This window comes from Cetorhinus maximus, chromosome 5 (assembly GCF_964194155.1).
Source record: "Cetorhinus maximus chromosome 5, sCetMax3.hap1.1, whole genome shotgun sequence".
NCBI classification, from domain to species: Eukaryota; Metazoa; Chordata; class Chondrichthyes; order Lamniformes; family Cetorhinidae; genus Cetorhinus; species Cetorhinus maximus.
This window is the reverse complement of record NC_135883.1, coordinates 102,235,801-102,258,697: the sequence shown is the minus strand read 5'-3', so window position 1 is coordinate 102,258,697 and position 22,897 is coordinate 102,235,801.

Genomic DNA, 22,897 nt, shown 5'->3' with positions numbered 1-22,897 from the left:
AATCCCAGGTTAGTAAATTATAAGGTTAGGAAAGTTATTTTTATAATAAAAATTCCAGTATATTACCCATTAAATGCCAGGACAATGTAATAATAATTTTTCAGCCGTTCAGGAATGTCATACCAACAATTCAGGAAAAAAACAATTCATTTTCATTTGTACACAAACAGCAGCATAATGGGGCTATATTTTACAGAGGACAGGGGTCCCTGGACCCCCAGGTGAACAAGTCAGGGGCAAGCCCACCCCCCTCTGGGTTACCCTGCAGTGATTAAAGGCCAAAAGAGCAGGAAGTCCCACCTCTGAGAGCTGCAGACCACTGCTGACACTATGACAAGGAGCCACAGGGCAGGTGGTGGCATAGTGGTATTGTCACTGGGCTAGTAATCCAGGCACCCAGGATAATTCTCTGGGAATCCAGGTTCAAATCCCACCACAGCAGATAGTGGAATTTGAATTCAATAAAAAAAAAAGTCTGGAATTCAGAAGTACCAGGCAATGAACATCTCCAACAAGAGAGAATCTAATTATTGCACCTTGACATTCAATGACATTATTATCACTGAATCCCCCACTATTAAGGGTTAGCCATATAAATACTGTGGCTACAAGAGCAGGACGAGGAATCTTGCAATCAGTAACCCACCTCCTGACTCCCCAAAGTTTGTCCACTATCTACAAGGCACAAGACAGGAGTGTGATGGAATACTCTCCACTTGCCTGGATGAGTGCAGCTTCAACAAACCTCAAGAAGCTTAAAACCATCTAGGACAAAGCAACCCACTTAACTGGTACCCCATTCACTCCCTCCACCATTGACGCACAGTAACAGCAGTGTGTACCACCTATAAGATGCACTGCAGAAACTCACCAAGTCCACTTACACACCTTCCAAACCCACTACCACCTAGAAGGACAAGGGCAGCAGACACATGGGAACACCGCCACCTGGAGGTTCCCCTCCAAGTCACTCACCAACCTGTCTTGGAAATATATTGCCTAACAACACTGCAGGTATACCTACACCACATGACATGGACTGCAGCGGTTCAAGAAGGCAGCTCACCACAACCTTCTCATGGGCAAATAGGGGTGGGTAATAAATGCTGGCCTGACCAACGGTGCCCACATTCCATGAATGAATAAAAAAAATTCACAAGACCATCACACATTCACTGGCATCTCACTCACTGCCAGCTCAAGGGGCATCAACACTCACTCTCACACACACACCCTCACATCACCATCTTGCCTCATCTCCTCTGGCGACTGACTCCTCAGCCCTCACCATCTTGAGGCCATTTGCACAGACCGACATGTGCGCCCCTCCCCCAACACACACACACACACACACACACACACACACTCTGAGATAACCCTCCCCCACTTCCCCACTACATCCCTCGTCTTACAGCCATTGAAAAGCCTTATCACTGATCTGGTAGATAGAGACCTGCCCTTGAGTACCCCCTAAGAGTGATACAGTGCTGCCTGTGAAGCTTGGCGCTGATGACTGCGAGTGCTGCCCGAAGCCAGGTAAGCAAACAAACCTTGAAGGCCTGAGCGAAATGCAGCTCACCAGGTGCACGTCACTTATGTACCATTGTGACACGTGTTGGCGTGAGCTCATGGTCCAGCGTGGGGGAATGGTTTCAGCGAGCAGGACTTATAATGGAATGCTAAAGTATTGAAATTAGGGGCTGAATTTTTCGCTGAGTGGGCGCGTACCCGACCCGCTCAAGCATAAACTGACGCACGATGACATCGGGTGAGCATCCCAATGTCATCGCGCACTCGCGCGATATTTTGGTTGGTAGGCACACGCCAGAGTCGGCAGCATGCCCATCGATGATTAAGGCCACCAACAATGTAATTAAATGTTACTTTTCACTGCCTGTCCAACCTTACGGTTGGCGGGCAGGCGAAAATCACAAGCAGCCTTTACATTTTTTTAGGAAACCTCATCCACAGGCAGGATGAGATTTGCAACAGCAAATAAAAATAAAACAAAAATTTTAAAATTTAATTAATAGCATGTCCCTGCTCATGTGACAGAGTCACATGAGGGGACATGTTTATTTTTTATTTTGAAAAGTGTTCATCTCCCTGAAGCAGCTCTGTGCCTCAGGGAGATTTTCAAGTGCGCACCCGCACACGTGCGCAAAGTTCACACTGGCCCTCCTCTCCCCCCCGCCACGCAGGCAGCACTGCGCGCTGCCGCTTGCATTTCACACTGGGCAGGTCCCGCCCGCCCTCGCCAACCCCTCCCAACGAGGGAATAATCCTCCCCTAGATTTTCGACATGTGGCGGTGGGAAACAGGGCCAGCCATTGATGAGTGGAGTGGACGATCACAAACTGGCTTTACAACGACGTGAAACCAACTTATAGATTTCATGATATTTTCCGCTCCCACCCGCTAAGGTGTCCGCCACAAACAAGAGTGGATAATCCCAGTTATTTTGTATAACACCCAGTTAAATCAGGAATAGCAATTCGGGGGAGGCGGTGGCATAGTGGTATTGTCACTGGGCTGGTAATCTAGAGACCCAGGGGAATGCTTTGGGGACCTAGGTTCAAATCCCACCATGGCAGGTAATAAAGTTTGAATTCCATAATAAACTGGCATTAAAAGTCTAGTAATGACACTGAAAGCAAAATGCTGGAAATCTAAAACAAAAATTGCTGGAAAAACTCTGCAGGTCTGACAGCATTTGTAGAGAGGAAGACAGAGTTACCAGAGAGGACACATACAGGCTGGGGCCCACCCGACCTGCTGCTGCTGACCAGATTTGAGCCAGACACCCCTGAGCTGGAGAGTCGGCACGCTCTCCATGCAACTGGGCGTGGAGACACGGGGGGTGCCAGATGAAGGTAAGAGTACAGAGGCAGAAGTTTTGGATTATGCAACCATTCTAGTGTAGTGTCTTCACTGATGGGAGCCTCAAACCTGGAGTCCCCATTGATCATTGAAAGACGATGGCACCATGATGCAGATCTCCGTGGTCTCACCAGGGTGCCTGGCATGCACAGTGACAGTGTGATGACTTTAGCTAATGACATGTCCTTCTTCTCCCTTAGATTTTCCAGCAGGCACTCACTCTCTGGACACCGAAGGGCCACCCCTGACACCGGAGGACCACTGGGCTTCATTTGCATCTGCGTCACTCTCGCTCTCTGAACCAGGCACCAGCGCAGATACCAGCACCTCGGTGGGCATTAGATCTGTGGCAAGAATGTTGGTGCACATTGGTGAGACCACTTCACAATCAATTGAGGTGCAGGTGGAGGCAGAGAGCAACCAGGGCACTGGCAGTCGGAGGACTACTGAGGACCAGGACGATGGTCAGTCAAAGGCTGGTGATGAGCCTCTGGAGTCGTCCATTAGGCTGCAGATATTGAATGTCCAGTAGGATGTGCAGGAGGATCTGGCAGAGATCCATGAGGGCATGCCGTGGTTTCAGTTGTGGAGGAGTCCATGCGGTGTATGAGCACTGCGTTGACCGTAATGGCTGAGTGCAATGCTTCTTCCATGGAGAGGCAGTTGCAGGGACAGAATGAGGGGTTCCTAGGGTTGCGCTCGGACCTGCAAGCCCTCACACAGGCAATGACCTCAGGTGGTCAGTGCCAGAGTGTGAGATGGATGAGGCACCCAGTATCCCAGCTAGATGCCCGTCCATCAATGGGGATCAGGGAGGTCCAGAACAACCTCATGTCGGTGCACAAGCTGCCTGTCATCCCTGCGGGCTCCTCTCAGGGCACTCTGGATGATGGCAGCAGCTCCTCCACCCCTCTGCCAGTGACCATGACATCTGATGAGGCTGCGATGACTGGGGAGATGCCAACCGTGGCACTAGCCGCTCCCTCCCAGTTGGGGCCAGCACAGGCTGCACTGGCCGGAAGACAACCACCAAGGTCATCAAGGCCAACAAGACAGCAGAGACAGCAGGCTGTCTCCAATGCTGGTGCCAGTGAGGGTGGGGGGCACTGAAGTGGAGCTTTCGAGCTGTACAGCAATTATGGGCTTAAAATGATTCTTGAATGCTAAGCTTGTTAGTGCGAAAGCAACAGAGCAACTTTATTGCAGACATGTGAGTCACACAGTTTGTTTCAGTAAACAGTATCACAAACAAATCTCCTGAGGACATCTTGCTGCATGATTAGTGCTTAGCACCCACTTTGATCCAGCAAGTCTTATCTGGCCTTCCAGACTTAATATTGAGTTCAACAATTTCAGATCATGAACTCTCTCCTCCATCCCCACCCCCTTTCCAATCCCCCTTTTTCCATAATTTATAATTTTAAAATATATATATTTTTCTTTTCCCACCTATTTTTAAATTTATTTCGATCTATTGTTTTATCTCCACCTTTTAGCCCATTTCGATCCCTTCCCCCCCACCCCACCCCCACTAGGACCATCTGCCACTAGCTTATCCTGCTTGCTACCCTTAATGTCTCTATTAGCACATTCCTTAGATAATATCATCATCGTCAACACCCATTTGTCCTTTTGTCTATGACATCTTTGGCAATCTCTTCTTTGCCTCCACCTATCACTGGCCCTCTATCCAGCTCCACCTGTCCCAACCCCCCTCAACCAGCTTATATTTCACCTCATTTCTCTATTTATTTAGTTCTAATGAAGAGTCATACGGACTCAAAGCGTCAACTGTATTCCTCGCTGCAGATGCTGTGAGTTTTTCCAGGTATTTTTGTTTTTGTTTCAGATTTCCAGCATCCGCAGTATTTTGCTTTTATCTTATCTGGACTAATCTGCTCAGTGCTGATGTTATTTCCACAACTGAAAATAATGGACCCTACCAAGATGAGCTGTCCCTGGCTCCAAAGGTGATCTTTATGTAAAAGATTTCACCCCTTCCATGACAGGGGTGAATGGATGTTGTCTGGGGCCATTTGGTTGTGGCAATGGCCTCCTCCATTTTTTAATTAGATTATATGATGGTGGTTATCCTGTGTCACTGTTGTGATGTCCTAAATGTTAATAGTATCAGCTCTGTTGTAGGTGGCACTATGATTGTAATGCAATTAGAATACTGTATAAACTGCTAGAAACTCTGCATCGTTGGAGAAGTTTCCTGGTTTACCAGTAGAGATTGTCTCCCTACTGGTGTAAAAAATAAGGGCTACTTGACATTCGAACGAAATACCCTGTGTTGGTCTAAAATACTGCACAGCAGGCACCAAGTTGTAGCACTTGGAAATATAAGTTAAAGGCGCCATGAGCACAAAAGGGACAGTTCACAGGTGATTTTAAGTTGATTTTGGTTTGGTTTGTATGTCTGCTGCTGTGGACATCAACACTAGTAATGGTAATGTCATTATGCATTCAATGTGACAATAACATTAAATTTGCTTTGGTTCTGGTGGCCTGAGTATGCTTCACCTTTATTCTTTCTGGTATAGGGTATGCCAGGACGTAATGCTAAACGTGAGTGGCTTGTTACTTTATTGCACAGGCATTAAGTGGACTTTGGGTGCAAATGAAAGGGTCTTTTCAGACACCTGGGATGGAGGAGGCAGGCCTGGCATGAGGTGGAAGCAGATCTTTGGTAGCCTAGCTGAAGGAGTGTTGGATCAAGGCGCCCCTGGTATCCCTGCCTCTCTGGAGGTTACCAAGGTCTGCCTCCACACCCTCAGCATTCTCCTCACTGTGCTCCTCTTCTGACTTGCCACTGGATTCATCATCTGTGGCCTGTGCAGCTGCATCAAGATCCTCTTCCTCCAATGGGTCCCCTTTGCCAGCTGTAGAGAGTGTAGTATGCAAACACTATCAGTGACACCCACTCGGGGGGTGGGGGGGGTGGGGGGGGGGGGGGGGGGGGGGAGGGGGGTGGCATTGTAGTGCTCCCCCTAAATGATCCAGGCATTGGAAGCACATCTTGAGAAGACCTATGGTCCTCTCTATCACCGCCCTTGTGGAGACATGACTCCTATAATAATGCTGCTCTATTCTTAGGTGGCGGGGAGACGTCATAAGTCACCTTTACAATGGATAGCCATTGTCACCCAGCAGCCATCCATCTAGCCGGGCTGGAGCACTGAAGAGCCTCGGCACCTGGGAGTATCTCAGGATGTATGCATCATGGGAGCTGCCAGGGTACCTTGCACAGACTTGCAGAATATGCAGCCTGTGGTCACACACTATCTGCACGTTCATGGAGTGGAAGCCCTTCCTGTTGATGAAGGCATCCGGCTAACCCGCTGGCGCCTTGATGGCCACATGTGTGCAGTTGATGGCACCCTGGGTGCGGCGGAACCCAGCAATTGCGGCAAAGCCTCTGGCTCTCTCAGCCTGACTGGCCTTGTCCACAGGGTAAAGAATAAAGGTCAGGACCCATCTAAACAGAGCTTCTGTCACCAGCTTGACGTAACTGTGGACAGCTGATTGACAGACTCCACACAGATCCCCCACTGACCCCTGGAAAGAGCCGGAGTCATAGAAGTTGAGAGCCACTATGACCTTCAGAGCCACTGGCATGGGGTGCCCATCCCACACACTTGGGGCTGATCTCAGGCCCAATCATCTGACAAATGGAAGTCAGAGAGGCAGACCCTCCTTCAGCATTGCACCTCGGACATACTGAGGTAGCTGCATCGCCGCCTGTAAACCCTGGCAGCAGGATAGTGATGTCTTCTGTGTCCCCTTCCACCTTGAACTACCTGCTGGCCCTGCACCCCTTGTGCCTGCACCTCTCCTCTCACAGGTCCCTCCCCTGGAAGCTGCATAGGGACACCTGGCTTCCTCTCCCTCCTGCCCCTCTCTTCCTCCTCAGTGGAGGTGCCTCCAGTGGAGACTACAATCCCCTTAACCAGGATAAGGTTGTCTGAAAACTGGAAAGGCCCACACAGTCTGAATCCTCCGGGGGCCTTGGAGACACCAATAAGTCCTGAAATGAAGCCTGGAAATGTTAACAATGAAGCCCTGAGCAGAGATGAAGCTGCCAAGTACCGATAAGCAACTAGCAGCAAACTGTCTCCAAAACTCCTCACTACTCACACTGACAATGCTGCTGACCCTTTTTATCCCACCCTTGGATGAGATTTAACAAATTGCTGGCTGCCTGCCTGCCTGTTTTGCCCGTGTGACGTGCACGAAATTGCACAGGCAACGTAAAATCTACTTTAATTGCCTTTTTAATGGCCTTAACTGGCCTCATAATTGATGGTGGGCGCAGCTCCGACTCCCGCAAGCAACTGCTGACCAAAGTATCGTGTGAGTGCACAATGACGTCGGGCCGCTCGCCCAACATCATCACACGTTATTTTACGCTCCAGCGACTCGGGCGAAAAATTCTGCCCCTAAATAAATAATTGAATTTAAGGAGAAGATATAGCAGTAGTCCCTCGATACTAAAGGGGAGCAGGGCATAAGGAAGAATGAGCCAGAATTTTACACTCACCCACTGACGGGTTTTTAGGTAGGGGTGAGTGCGAAATTGAAGGGTTGGGCTTCCCTCCAGGTTCCCGCCCACCCCGATCACACACAATTTTGTACTGAGGCAGCCAAACCCCAACTGAGTCCCTTAAATAGCCAATTATTGGCCACGTGAGGGCTATTTCCCACACAGCTTCAATGTATAGGCTGACGGGTAGATTGAAGTTGCATGGGGGCAGGCCAAAAATCAACAGGGTTACATCTTGGGTGGGAAGGGATGGGAGGGGAGGGCAGAAGCCCCTTTCTGAAGTTGGACACTCCCCCATCTCAAGTTGGCATCCGGACCTCCACCCTGCCCCGCGCTGGCCTCTCCCCTGGTCATCCCCTTTGTATCCTCCCAGGCATCCCCTAACCTCCTTGCCATGGGAACCCATGAGCTTACCTTGGCCTCCGGTGGCCGGACTTAGTCCCTGCAGCACTGTCGCTGCAGGGACTGCCGAGCTGGCAGTCAATCAGATTGGCCGGCAGCTCTCTAAGGCGGGACTTCCTCCTGAGGGGCGGAAGTCCTGCCTGCAGCCACTTAACACTCATTCGAGCATGAATTGGCTGCAGGGCACTCAGAGTCGGTGGGGATGTGTTCCCCACCGACTCTTCAGGTGACAGAAAGTGAGACCATGCCATCCGAAAAATTCAGACCATGAAGAACTTAGGAGCAAAGTTAAAAAAACATCAGGGAGGCAAAGAAGAATTACACAATTAAAAATATCGAGGAATATAAAAAGAAATAATAATATTAAAGTGTTCTTCAGATATATAATTATTAAAAAGAAAATTAAAGTAGAAAAAGAGACACATAAGGATTGTCCAAGATAACGACAGGTGATCGCAGATAAATGGCAGAAGCTTTGAAAATCTGCTTCACTCAATCTTTACTAAAGAGAATGAAATAAGTACTTCACTAGAGGATGAGCTGAAAAAAGACCTATTAATACAGTCGGAAGAGAGAGGAAGAAAATGATTATCAAACTAGCAAAACTAAAAGAGGATAAGACCCCAGGTCTAGATGGCATGCACTCACAAATACTCAAAGAAAATAGGGAGAAGCTAGCAGAGGCACTAATTTATATATACAAGCGATTCATAGAAGAACAGGTAGTGCCAGAGGACTTACAAACAGGTACTTTTGTTCGTACATATAAAAATGAAGATAAAACTTAACCTAGGAACTACAGATCAGTCAGTGTAATGTCAGTGAAAGGAAAGATACTGGAATACTGAAGCAGTCCATGTCCAAATACAACAAGACCTGGACAATATCCAGTCTTGGGCTGACAAGTGACAAGTAAATTTCATACCACACAAGTGCCAGGCAATGACCATCTCCAACAAGGGAGAATCTAACCCTTTACATTCAATGGCATTATCATTGCTGAATCCCCCACTATTAACACCCTGGGGGTTATCATTGACCAGAAACTGAACTGGACTAGCCTTGTAAATACTGTGGCTACTGAGCAGATCAGAGGCTAAAAATCCTGTAGGGAGTAACTCACTTCCTGACCCCCCCCAAAGCCTGTCCACAAGGCATAAGTCAGAAATGTTCTGGAATACTCTCCACTTGCCTGGATGAGTGCAGCTCCCACAGCACTCAAGAAGCTTGACACTGTCCTGGACCAAGCAGCCCACTTGATTGGCACCTCATCCGCAAACATTCACTCCCTCCACCACCAACAAACAGTTCCAGCAGTGTGTACCATCTGCAAGATGCACTGTAGGAACTCACCAAGTCTCTGCAGACAGCACCTTCCAAACCCACGACCACTACCATCTCGAAGGACAAGGACAGCAGGTACATGGGAACACCACCACCAGGAAGTTCCCCTCTGAGCCACTCACCATCCTGACTTGGAAATATATTGCCATTCCTTCACTGTCGTTGGAATCCTGGGACTCCCTCCCTAACAGCACTGTGGGTGTACCTACAGCACAAGGACTGCAGCGGTTCAAGAGGCAGCTCACCACCACCTTCTAAAGGGCAATTAGGGATAGATAATAAATGCTGGCCTATCCCACAATGCCCAGATCCCATTAATGATTTTAAATATATATATACACTGAAGGAAGTGATAGAAGAGCATCTAGAGACAAAATGTATAATAAAAAAGCTCATTTTTATTCTTAAAGGTTAAGTCATGCTTAACTAACCTGATACAATTCTTTGAAGAGATAGCAGAAAGAGTAGACAAGGGTAATGTAGTAGATGTCTTGCAGCTGAATTTTCAAAAAACCTTTGATGGGGTACCAAATGGTAGAATCATTCTGAATGTTAGGGCCTGTAGGGTCAGGGGACAAATACATGATGATAGATGAGCCTAGGACACTACACTGAGGAACTCCTGCAGTGATGTCCTGGAACTGAGATGACTGACCTTCAACAACCACAACTATCTTCCTTTGTGCTAGGTATGACTCCAACCTAGTGAGTTTTCCCCCCTGATTCCCATTGACTCCAGTTTTACTAGGACTCCTTGATGCCACACTCAGTCAAATGTGGGCTTGATGTTAAGGGCAGCCACTCTCACCTCACCTTGGGAGTTCAGCTCTTTTGTCTATGTTAGAACCAAAGCCTGGAATGAGGTCAGGAGCTGAGTGCCCTGGCGGAACCCAAACTGGGCATCAGTGAGCTTAGCAAGTGCTGCTTGATAGCACTGTTGATGACCCCTTCCATTACTTTACTGATGATGGAGAGTAGTCTGATGGGGCAGTAATTGGCCAGGTTGGGTTTGTCCTGTTTTTTGTGTACAGGACATACCTGGGCAGTTTTCCACATAGCCGGGTAGATGCCAGTGTTGTAGCTGTACTGGAACAGCTTGGCTAAGTTCTGGGGCACAAGTCTTCTGTACTATTGATGGAACATTGTCAGGGCCCATTGCCTTTGTACTATCCAGTGCCTTCAGCCATTTCTTGATATCATGTGGAGTGAATCAAATTGGCAGAAGACTGGCATCTGTGATGGGAGGAGGCCAAGATGGATCATCCACTCAACGCTTCTGGCTGAAGGTTGTAGCAAATGTTTCAGCCTTACCTTTTGCACTGATATGCTGGGCTCCTCCGTCATTGAGGATGGGGATATTTGTGGAGCCTGCTCCTCCAGTTAGTTGTTTAGTTGTCCACCACCATTCACAATTAGATGTAGCAGGACTGCAGAGCTTAGACCTGAACCGTTGCTTGTGGGATCGCTTAGCCCTACCTATCACTTGCTGCTTATGCTGTTTGGCATGCAAGTGGTCCTCTGTTATAGCTTCACCATGGTGACACTTCATTTTTAGGTATGCCTAGTGTTGCTCCTGGCATGTCCTCCTGCACTCTTCATTGAATGAGGGTTGATCCCCTGGCTTGAAGGTAATGGTAGAATGGGGGATTTGCCAAGCCATGAGGTTACAGATTGTGTTTGAGTATAGTTCTGCTGCTGCTGATGGCCCACAGTGCCTCATGGACGCCCAGTCTTGTGTTGCTATATCTGTTCGAAATCTATCCCATTTAGCATGGTGGTAGTGCCACACAACACGATGCAGGGTATCCTCAATGTGAAGGTGGGACTTCGTCTGCACAATGACTGTGTGTTAGTCACTCCTACCGATACCGTCACGGACAGATGCATCTGCAGCAGGCAAGTTGGTGAGGACGAGGTCAAGTATGTTTTTCCCTCTTGTTGACCCAGTCTAACTGTTATGTCCTTTAGGACTCGGCCAGCTCGGTCAGTAGTCACTCTTGGTGACGGACATTAGAGACCCCACCCAGGTCACATTCTCTGCCTTTCCCACACTCAGTGCTTCCTCCAAATGGTGTTCAACATGGAGGAGCACTGATTCATCAGCTGAGGGAGAGTGGTATGTGGTAATCAGCAGAAGGTTTCCTTGCCCATGTTTGACCTGATGCCATGAGAATTCATGGTGTCCAGAATTGATATTGAGGACTCCAGGGCAACTCCCTCCTGACTATATACCACTGTGCCGCCACATCTGCTGGGTCTACCATGCCAGTGGGACAGGACACACCCAGGGATGGTGATGATGGTGTCTGGAATATTATCTGTGAGATATGATTCCATGAGGATAACTGTGTCAGGCTGTTGCTTGACTAGTCTGTGGGACAGCTCTCCCAATTTTGGCACTAGCCCCCAGATGTTAGTAAGGAGAATGTTGCAGGTCTGACAGGGCTGAGTTTGCCGCTGTCGTTTACAGTGCCTAGGTCGATGCCAATGCCAGGTGGTCCATCCGATTTCATTCCTTTTTTGAGGCTTTGTAGCAGTTTGATACAAATGAGTGACTTGCTTGGCTATTTCAGAGGGCATTTAGCAGTCAACCACATTGCTGTGGGTCTGGAGTCATGTGTAGGCCAGACGATTTCCTTCCCTAAAGGGCATTAGTGAACCAGGTGGGTTTTTACAACAATCGACAATCACTTCATGGCCATCATTAGACTTTTAATTCCAGATTTTTATTGAATTCAAATTCTGCTGGATTCAAACCCAGAGGTCCTCAGAGCATTACCCTGAGTTTCTGGGTTACTAGTCCAGTGACAATACCACTATGCCATCGCTTCCCCTATGCCTGTTACCTCCGCCACCCAACACCCTTAATTCAACCCACAGAACCCCAACATTGACCAACCACATTTTTTAGTTTCATCATTCACCTTATACCCCTGCCTGGATTTGACTCCCCCCTCCCCCCTTACAGGATCACCACACCTAGGACACCAGATCCTTCCCAACTCTGCACCTCCCTGCATTCAAACGCATATCTTTCCATACCCCCCGCTATCCCCTTGTGCCGCAGAGTTCAACATGGACAACTGCTCATCTTAGTCACAACTGCATAAAGCTGACTGCTGCACGCCACTTTTAAATGAGCATGAACCGGGTGCCATGAGATTCTCATGCACCTCTAACTTTAACCTAAGGGTAGGACTTTATTAAAGGCTGCTTCGTGAGTATTCATGGCATGCAAATGTATGGCAACATGAAACCACCATAGGCTGGTGTGCATCTAGAAACACTTTATCTCAAGTGACTTTATCTCTGCATCTCAACCCGCCATTGGGAAATCGAAATTTTGCATCCCACCTAACTCAGTCACTCGCACGCCACATTTCCAACTCTTACGGTCGCCATAAAACCTGTCCCCTCCCTTAGGGTACTGCTCATAGTTCTGATCTCCATACTGTAAAAAGGTCACAGAAGCACTAGAGAAAATGCAAATAAAGATTTACAAGAATGGCACCAGAACTGAAAGATTGGAGTTACTAAGCAAGATTGGATATGTTGTGGCATTTTTCTTCAGAAAAGACAAAACATAGTGGAGACCTGATAGAGGACTTTAAAACATTGAATGGGTGGGGCAGAGTAGAACTGGAGAGAATCTGAGAGAAGCCAAACTAGAGGTCATAGATACAAGATAGTTATTAATAAATGCAATAGAGAAATAAGGAGAAATATCTTTATTCAGAGAGAGGTTAGAATGCGGAACTTGTTACTGTGAGAAGTAATTGAGGTAAGTAGTTCAGATGCTTACAAAAGGAAGCTAGGAAAGTATGTAAGAGAAAAGGGAATCGATAAACAAGATGAAAGGCTGAGATGAGGGAGATGGACTGGGAGGAGACATGTTTGGAGTATAAACATCAGAGAATAATTGGGTCAACTGGCCTGTTTCTGTGCTATACATTCAATGTAATCCTTTGTAAATCATAACTTTTTCAATTTTCTCCTTTCTTCAACGAAAATAAATTAACAAAGCTCATCTTCTATCAGAACTTGGATTCCTAGTTCCCAAAATTACCCTTGCTGCATTTCTTTGCCAAGATATTAATATACTTTTCATGAAAAGGTCTCCAATTCTACACACAACAGGTGGTAATTAATGGAGCGGAGTGGGGGTGGGGGGAGGTGGTGTGGGGGGAGGGGGTCTCTCACCCATCAGCTAGAAAGCCAGCCAGAGCGCCACATCACCTCCTTTATGAAAGGCCTACTGCATTAAGTACCACTCAGACACTTAATTGGACAACAGCAGGACAAGAGTCCAGGACCCAGTGGGGGTGGGGGCGTAGAAATCCTGCCCATTCAGAGCTGCAGACCACTCAGAGGCCGGGCAGCTCTATTGACCAAGGAGACATTGGCTGCTGCCGGTACAACAGCCACTCTAGGCCAAGTATTCTCGATGGATCCAAGGCCACAGCTGACTGATGGCAGGAGAGGATGGAGGTCGTGGGGAAGTCGGGTCAGCAACTAGGGCAGAGGGGTGGCTCTGAGGGGGCATAGATTTGCTTGTCATTCTTCCTACATGGCGAGCCCCGCCCACTGCTGGGTTAACCCCAGAGGCGGTGGGATGAGTTTGATGAAGGATTGGTGGCGGGATGAAAAGGCCATCCACAGGCCTTCCTGCCATGGACTTAATCGGGGAGGAAGCAGGAAGGCAGCGGGGCTCCGATCCACCTCCCTCTTGCCTGATTAAATGCCCCCCGCCACCAAACTCTCCACAAGGGAGGGCATTAAATTCCACCCAATGAAGCTGACATTGTAATCCTGTCACAGTAATTTGGAACTGCTGCTCTCATCAACTATTAACAACACATGCAACCAAAATCTCATTTAAATATTTTCCTGTCACTAATGTGAAAGAGTCCGTGATGCACTGGAAACAACAGGGATGTCAAGGAATTTCAGGTTTTGTAATTTTGCATATTTAGGGTGCAAAGTTCCTACTGAAGAGGGGAGGCCTTTGAAGGCCTGGGTGAAGAGGGAGATGCGCATACAGGGTTTCCATAAGAAGTAAAGAACCACCTCGAGATGGAAATCTTTATTTCAACAAAGCTCATTCAAGTGTCAAGAGAACTACTCCGACATTCCGCTAACATTATGGCAGTTTCCTTTCATTGGCAATGTTTCTGAGGCTTTAGTGTGCATTACATGCAGTTTGTATGCAAGGCTTTCAGCGCATATATGTGGCAGGCAGCATGATTGACAAACGGAGCATCAGCATTAATTTACCGGTAGTGGGAATTTACATTCTTATGGCTTATCATGAATGTACAAGGCTATTAGTCACTGATGATTAAAGGTTATTCTTAAAAGTGCAATTATCCTAAGAGTCTGTGCATTTCCTAATTTTTATAATTCTCTCTTAAAAAGTACCTATTCTAATTTAGTCATTGAATGCAGTCAAATAAAGATCAGAATTTTTAATGTAATGTTTAGAGTTTTTAAGAAGCAGGTAAATATTTACCACCTTTGAATTATGCTGAAACCATTGCGCAAACCAGTCCATGCCCAGTGTATTTATACTATAAAATATCTAGTCATATGTGAGTTGTCATATGAGCTGTATGTTCTTCTTCACTCATGCAATAAATTGGGTAATGCACTCATATTAACACTCTTTTTCATCTCTGTTGATTATTTCACAAAAATACTCTTGTTTAATGCTGAATATAGACAGCATGATATGGTTTTATGAAATTACTAAATCTGACACTGCAATGAAACTGAACTGGCATCAATAGGCACAATCATTAACTTCGGGAACTTTATCAGTCATGCAATTTAATGCTACTAAATAGAGCTGAATCTAGATAAGGAAAAAGTAATTTGTCAAGAAATGTTTGAATCAGGATTATGATTTGATAATTACTTTCATGCAATGAGTGAAGTGGAATTCCATGCTGTAATTATTCAACATCACTCTTTTTTCAAGTGATTGGGCAGAATTTTCCCAGATTTGCACTAAGTGCGGTCGTGGGCGAGTAAAACGACATTTTACCCGCCGGCCACAATGGCGAGTTTTCACGCCATATCATCCCAAACCCACCTCATTATTTATGCACTCCTGGGGAACATGCCGTTTCCATGGTGGACGGGCTCTAATTCACCCACCAGCCATCACCACATCACACCGGGCACCATATTTAAAGTCTAGCCTCAAGAACACATCTCAATGCTTTAAGCTCACCACTGCTGCATGGAAGATATGACTAGCAAAGGATAAAAGACTGCAGTCTCCCAGTTCAATGACGGGTCACTGAAGCGACTGCTGCATGCTGTGGAGGCCCACCAGGATGACCTCTACCCATGCTGTGGCTGCAGGATGGGCAGCAACGTGAACAATCCAGCTTGGGGTGCGGCGGCAGTGGTGGTCAGCACCAACGCCCTTCAGAAGAGGACAGCCACCCTGTGCCGCAAGAGGATGAATGAGCATGTAGGCGTCGTGAACACTCCCTGGAAACCGTGCAGGATGCGTTTCTGGTGGCAGCATGTCAACTGCACATTCAGTGAGCGGAATCCCTTGAGGTTGATGTAGTCCACCATGTGTAGTGACGGAGACCTGAATGCCACATGGGTGCAGTCAATCGCACCCTGCACCTGTGGGAGTCCCGAGATCTAGGAGAATCCAATGGCCCTTGCATCCTGGCTGTCCTGGCCCCGGGCAAAATGCACAAAGTTGTGTGTCATGGAAAAGGTAGCATCTGTGACCTCATGGATGCATTTGTGGGTGGCGGATTGTGAAATCCCACAGAGGTTACCTCTGGAGCCCTGAAAGGAGCCACTGGCATAGAAATTGAGCACCACGGTCACTTTCACATTCACTGGCAGTGGATGCCCTCCATGTCCCCTTGGCAGCAAGTCCTGCAGTAAGTGGCAGATGTGAGTGACCAGGTCCCTAGGCATGCGCGCCATCGGCAACACTGGTTCTCGGTCATCTGCAGGAATAACAGACGGCGTCTTTGGACCCTGGGCGTCGCTAGGCACCGACCAGCCACGGCTCCCTGTCACTCCTGGGCAGCATGTGTGGGACCCTCTGCTGTCCCTTCTTCCTGAGGTTGCTGCCCAGAGCCTCAGTCGCTCTTTCCTCCATCTTCTCCGCCCTCTGTAGGACACCAGGCATACAGCTAGGCCACCAGGCTCCATGCTCCTGATGTGGTCCTCCTGCGGCATGAAAGAGAGAGAGAGAGACGTGGTAAGCACGGCTGTACTTAGCACCTTTCCTGGCCCTTTGTGACAGCTTCTTAACGCTTCCCGGAGAGTACTGGCCATCCCTCAGATGACCACAGATGAGTGCGCTGCATGGCTGCCCTGTCAGCCTGCGACATGGGGGAAACTGCTCCTAACCAGGATGCTGAGATTACAAGGGGCTGTGAGCACCTCCAGCAGTGACCGCTACATGGCCAGTGTTGGCGAGGAGATTGTACAATGTGTGGTCTCCAACTGCTCCGCAGTCCAATGAAGTGGTCAGGAATCGCAGTCTGTGCCAGCGGGGGTGCTGGGGGGGTTGAGGGTGGGGGCGTGGGCTAAGGTCTGGAGCACTTGGTGGCACTCTGGTGCCTCCACAATGCTTGCATGGGCAGGTAGTCTAGGATCCTGACCCCAATCATATCACAGTGGCTGCGCCTGAGCTGTCTCAGCTGCAGAGGAATGGTCAGTTTATACAGGTGTCCATACTGCATGGCCACTTCCCTCGCCCACCCTGTCCTCAACTCAATTTCCTGTGCGCAGGATCCAACGTCAGGGTAGCAGTTGCACCCCCAACCCACACCCCGACAACAGTCGCCTTCGAGGCTGGGCAGCAGTTGCCCCCAGACACGCCCCCCCCACTCCCCAACAACAGTCACCTCTGTGGCAGGGCGGCACTTCACCCCAGCCCCCCAGACCCCCTGAAGTCTACAAAGCAACAGGTAACCCTGGCGAGCTGTGGAAAACAATACTGTTCGCTCATCTCCTGTTCCCCCAACGTGAAGGCCGCCAAGTGCACGCCACCTGCGTGCTGTTGTGAAACACGTCGGCGGGAAAGCATGCTGACATGGACAGATGATACGGCGGGGGCCCAAGAGCCTGGCAGGTTGGCCTTTTAATGATATGCTGATGTATTACAATGAGCTCCCCGGCGACCTTTGGCTGGAAACGCAGCCCACCATCGGCAGGCTGAGCGGACAATCGCAGCCTGCCTTCCTGCCGTTATGAAACAGATCGTACCATATTGTCCTTGCACACTGCCTATCACGCCCGCTGCCAGCGGGCATGGAAAATTCTACCCATTATTTTAATGGAACATATTTAACCAAAGTATCACATTCTTGCTTATATTGGGAAACTCTTTGCTCTGGGGATTTTAAATGTCAAATATCATCCTAGACACTACATTTACCTAATATTCTTCAGAAAAGTGCCAGACGATCTTGATTATCCATCAGGACAGACAGAATTTCCTAGAAATTTTAGCACAGCAAATCATTTGGCCAATCATGCCTATACCTGCTTTTAGCACTGGCTCAGAGCTGTCTGATCTAATCCCATTCCCTGTCTCTTTCCCAATACTCTTTCATATTTTACTGCTTCAAGAGTTTGCATTATTTTCTTTTAAAATGACATGATTGGTTTTGTTTCAATAGCCATTTTCAGTAACTTACAGTTTTATATGTTCTAATCGTCATTTGTGTGGAAAATGGTAACATTTTTCTCCCTCCTTCTAAAATTACTCCTAAATCTGTGTTCTCGTTTTTGCTGCTTTTGTCAATGGTCTGATAGCCTTTCTCGAAGTGAGAATACTGCACGTCATGCAGAAAAATTATGTTCTACAGGGGATTTGGCAGCATTCTCTCCCAAATACTTTTTTGGTGCATACATTTCTAGTATTTGGGAGTAGACTGCTCATGTATATACATAATTATTTATGATGTGTACACCAATTCATAATGCATTAAACCATACAATTAAAATGTACAACAGAAGCTCAATTGGCAACTCCATGAGTTTATTCAGTCAGCCATGCAGACTCCACCAACTAACCATTTAGCCTGTGGCTACTCTTTAACACAGCAATCCAAATGTCCTACATCTCAGCACATAGCAATGTATCTTCCTCTTTTCTCCCTTAAAAGACCTGTTTCAACTATTTTCTGTGGCATAGCAATACCTGCTCCATCAAACCTCTAGCTGCGTAAATAAATTCTTCCTAGCTTCTGTTTTATTGATCATTTTAAATTGTTGACTTCTCATCACTGACTCCCCAGTCTTTCCCTCTGCACACTCATCCTTCAGCAACTTAAAGGCATTTATTGAATCCCCCTTAATCTTTTCTGCTCCAGTAGAAATATTCAGGGGCCGGGATATTGAGGTCGGCGAGCAGGAGTCGGGGCCCGCTCGTCGACCTGTAAAATGACACGGGATGATGTTGGGCGGAACTCCCGATGTCACCCGCGTCATTTCAATTTTCAACAGCTTATTGAGGCCCTTTAAAAACTAATTGAAGTCATTAATGGGCCTATCTGTCCAACCTTAAGGTTAGCAGGCAGGCCAGGAGCCCTGGCAGGCTTCAGAAAAAGCATGAAACCTCATCCACAGGCGGAATGAGGTTTCATGAGGGTTTTTAAAAATTTAACAAAAGTTTGAATGAAAGCGATGGACATGCCCCAACTCATATGACAGTGTCACATGAGGGGACATGTCAGGGAAATTTTATTCTTGTCCGTTGTCCATTTTTGAATTTGGCGCCGATCTCCCTGAGGCAGCGCTTAGCCTCAGGGAGATGAATGCGCTCTTTCGCGTGCATGCACAAAAGATTGCACTCCCGTCTTAGGGAATCCCCCCTGCCTGCACAGGGAGCGCAGAGCGCTTCATGGCGGACGTCACGCTGGGCGGGCCTTAATTGGCCCATCCATGTAAAATGGAGGCGGGACCCCGATCGGGGGCGCCAATCGGAGGCGCACCTGCATGTGCCCGCTTCTGCACTTCCCCCCCGACAGGGGGGAAATTCTTCCCAGAGTGTCTCGAGTCTGCCATCATAACTATAGTTTCCTCGCCAAGTATCACTCTGTGAATCTACACTGTAACACATTCATTTTAACATCTTCCTGCAATGAGGCATTTAAAACTGAAAATAGTACTAACTTTGACCTAAACAAAATCTAGCACAAATCTAACTCTACTTCTTTACCCTTGCACTCTGTGCCCCGGTTTATAAAATCCATATATCCATCCAAGGCACCAGCAGCAACTCCCTTGCAGGAACAAGCTTGTGTTCACTTTTGAGTTACCTGTAATAAAGTAGTATGTGAGCTTAGTTCCTAGTCAATTATTCAAGGAGATATAGTCACACACAAAATTGGCATCCTCAGTTATTCATTCATTCATTCATTCATTCACTTTATGTAAATTTGTATTAGTATTTATTTTAATGATCTCCCTCCCTTCCACTAGCAGTGGTATGTAATCTTCAAGAACATCTCTGGCCACAACGAAACCACAGTGCTGCCATCACAGGGTGAAACCCAACAGAAATGGCCCCATAATCCACCTGCAACACCATTTGAGAAGGCATGGCCCTGATATTTACAGGGTTGTATGTTCGTAGCGGGGGTCAGGGAGGGGTTGGGGTGCTGGAGGATTTATAAATGGGACATTCAGAAATAAAAATTGAAGATTACTTTTAAATTTAGTTGAGGAGGGGGAGAGATCATGGTTGGTAGAACGTTATCATGGAGTGGGGGAGATAATTGGGGGGATAAGTGCAACGAGGCTTCTCAGAGCTGGAGACAAGTTCACTTGTTAGTCTGAGTGGGAAACACTCCTGCTCTTCCTGGTCCACAAACAGGGCACTTGGGTTTTGGATCCAGCCGTTCACAACTGCTTTACCTGCCGGGTTTCCCCAAAGTCAGGAAAATTGAGGAAATCCAGCTGACGTTAACTAAAAATTTAAAAAAGCTTGAGGAGGCATATAGTCTTACTTAAATCTATTTCTGACTGACTTGCATCTTAAGAGCAGATTGAATCCCTGCACCTATCACCCAACCACCACCACCATTACACCCTCACATTCTGGCTCCAATAAAGGCTCCAATAAGGGCTTCAAAAGTGGGGTCAGGTCTGGAACTTTTAAAATTGCAATTTTCCTTTGAGACCTCTAGCATAAAATCTGCACTTTAGGTAAGGGGAACTTTGGTGCGGCAGCCACCAAGGACTTGGGTACAAATTGCCCCCATAAGTGAATTTGAACCTCTGGTGCTAGTAGAAGCTGATCACCACCTCATTGGGTTGAATAGTACTGTTTCGAAAACAAAAAGGACATTGTTCTCTTCAAATGTTTCCTTTTCCAAATTATATTTAATTGGTGATTTATTGTCTTTAAACTCTTGCTGTAGCTGGTTTAAACAGTTAACAAGAGTATTGGCCAATTCACAAAGATGTTTTATCTAAATAGTGAGCATTTTCAGTATTTTTATTGCGCCATTTCTCAGCCTTAGCTGATAACTGTACTCCCTAAGGATCTCTATCTCTCTGTCAAGCCGATAAGCATTTCATCCCCAGGAGGCAAAACACAAGTTTAACTGAAAATGCTCCTTAACCAAATGTGCAAATGGATTTTTATTGGCCATTACCTTGATAACCTAATCTTAAATAGACTCAGAATTAGCCCATGGGACTTTGTCACAGGAAACCATTAAGTCCTTGATGTTTTTACAAAGTTAAGCAAGCTTTTGTAATTAGAGCTCAGTGAGTCACTGGCAGAAGTCATTTTAGTTCTTCTACTGCCAGCTTTGCTAGTAGTGTATTGCTACCTTGCTATCTGAATGATGTTTTGATATGAGTTACCATGGACGTTCTTCAGATGAAGTCCACAATCAGTATTTATGCTCTTCAACATTCAACTTCCAAACTAAAACAGATTGGCAACATATGAGTGATATTAAATCACAAAATCAGCCAGAAAACAAATGATTCTGATCAAAGGGAAATCAGTGATAAAGATACATGACTTTATAGTGAGTGGCATTTACAAGTTTTGCTTGGAAATTTACAATGTCTAGACATGTATTTAAGATATCAAGGAGTTCAAATATTGCACAAGATTAAATACAATTTCAAAACAGCATGAAGGAGAAATTACAAGCTCTAGGTTTTGAAAATTTGAAAGTTTATAGCAAATGTTGGCAAGCTGGCCACAGAGCATTCTTATTTCTAACTCTATTGGAACTGGTGATTTGTACCTTTCAGGTTTTATTAAATCATGTAACCATTATTTTTCTTGTGCAAAGGCCATTACTAATGAGATTAATTATGGAATTTTAATACCAAACAGAAAATATAAGAAGGCTGAAAATCAGCATAGGGGTTCACCCTGGCATGATTGCCAGGTGCGTCTATCTGAGAACTCTGACTACCCCACCAAAGATCCCTCTGCCTAACCTGCACAGGCCACAAATTGTGGTATAAAGGCCCAGGCCATGCCCAGAAAGAGAACAGCAATGACTCCATCACCCCCACTACCCCTTTGTAAATATTCTCTGGTTTTCTTCAATGGTCGACGCCATGATACCAGCTTGAGCACTCAGCTAGATGCCACAACTGGCAGCTAGGAATGCTTGCTTTTGATAGGCATACTGATAATGTATCAGTTCCCCGCAAGACCAAGCATTCCCAGGATTGGGATTTCTTGCCCTTACCCAGGATCTGCTGACACCATTGGGCAGAGGCTCCACTACTTAGGAGGGTTTGGAATTCAATCCAGTGTCTTCCAGCCCTGAACTAATTACCAGATCATCCAGCATATTGTCACCAGAGTTATGACAGGAGTACGGTAAAAGCCTAGAGATTTTGAGTCCCAAATCATTAAAACTAAGCAGACTAGCTCAGGCATAACCAAGGGGGAAATGTGATTGCATTGTGGCTTTAGTTTAGAATAAAACTGCCTTTAATCTCCAAGTTTTGTTTAGATCTTATGCTTTTAATCTGTTTTAAGCAATGGAAAGCACAAGTTGAGCGCATTCCAACTGAAAACTCCCTTAAACTATGTAGCACAAAATACATTAAAGTATTAACCTGTCTGATTTCAAAGTGTGAAAAAATATAATTAATCAGATCTTAAGTTTCCTTTAACCTTGGTTCTCAACAGCCATGATTTAAAGAGGCAGCTGATGGAAAGTATAACTAGGTGGGATTGCTTCAGTAAGAGGAAAGTGTGGTGGTGGCATAGTGGTACTATCACTGACTAGTATTCTAGCAGCCCAGCGTAGTGCTTGGGGGGACCCAGGTTTGAATCCCACCACAGCAAATGGTGAAATTTTAATTAATAAAAACCCATCTGGTCCTCTTTACAGAAGGAAATCTGCTGTCCTTGCCTGGTGTGGCCTCCATGTGACTCCAGACCAACAGCAATGTGACTCTTAAATGCCCCCCTAACAAGGGAAATTAGGGGTGGGCAATAAATGTTAGCCTAGCCAGTGAATTTTTAAAAAATTATCAACAGACAGAAGCCAATATCCTGTCAATTCAATTCAATGATAAGGTTACAGAGACAAGGACCTTGTTTGTAAGTGAATAGACAAGCCAGGGGAGATGCAGAGAGTGGTGATGATTGTTGATCCTCTGGCAGAATTCCAAAAGGTTAGTGGTGGGGAGGGAGGATTGGGAAGAAAGTTGGCAAGGTTAGCCCACAATGGTCTAGCTGGGCAG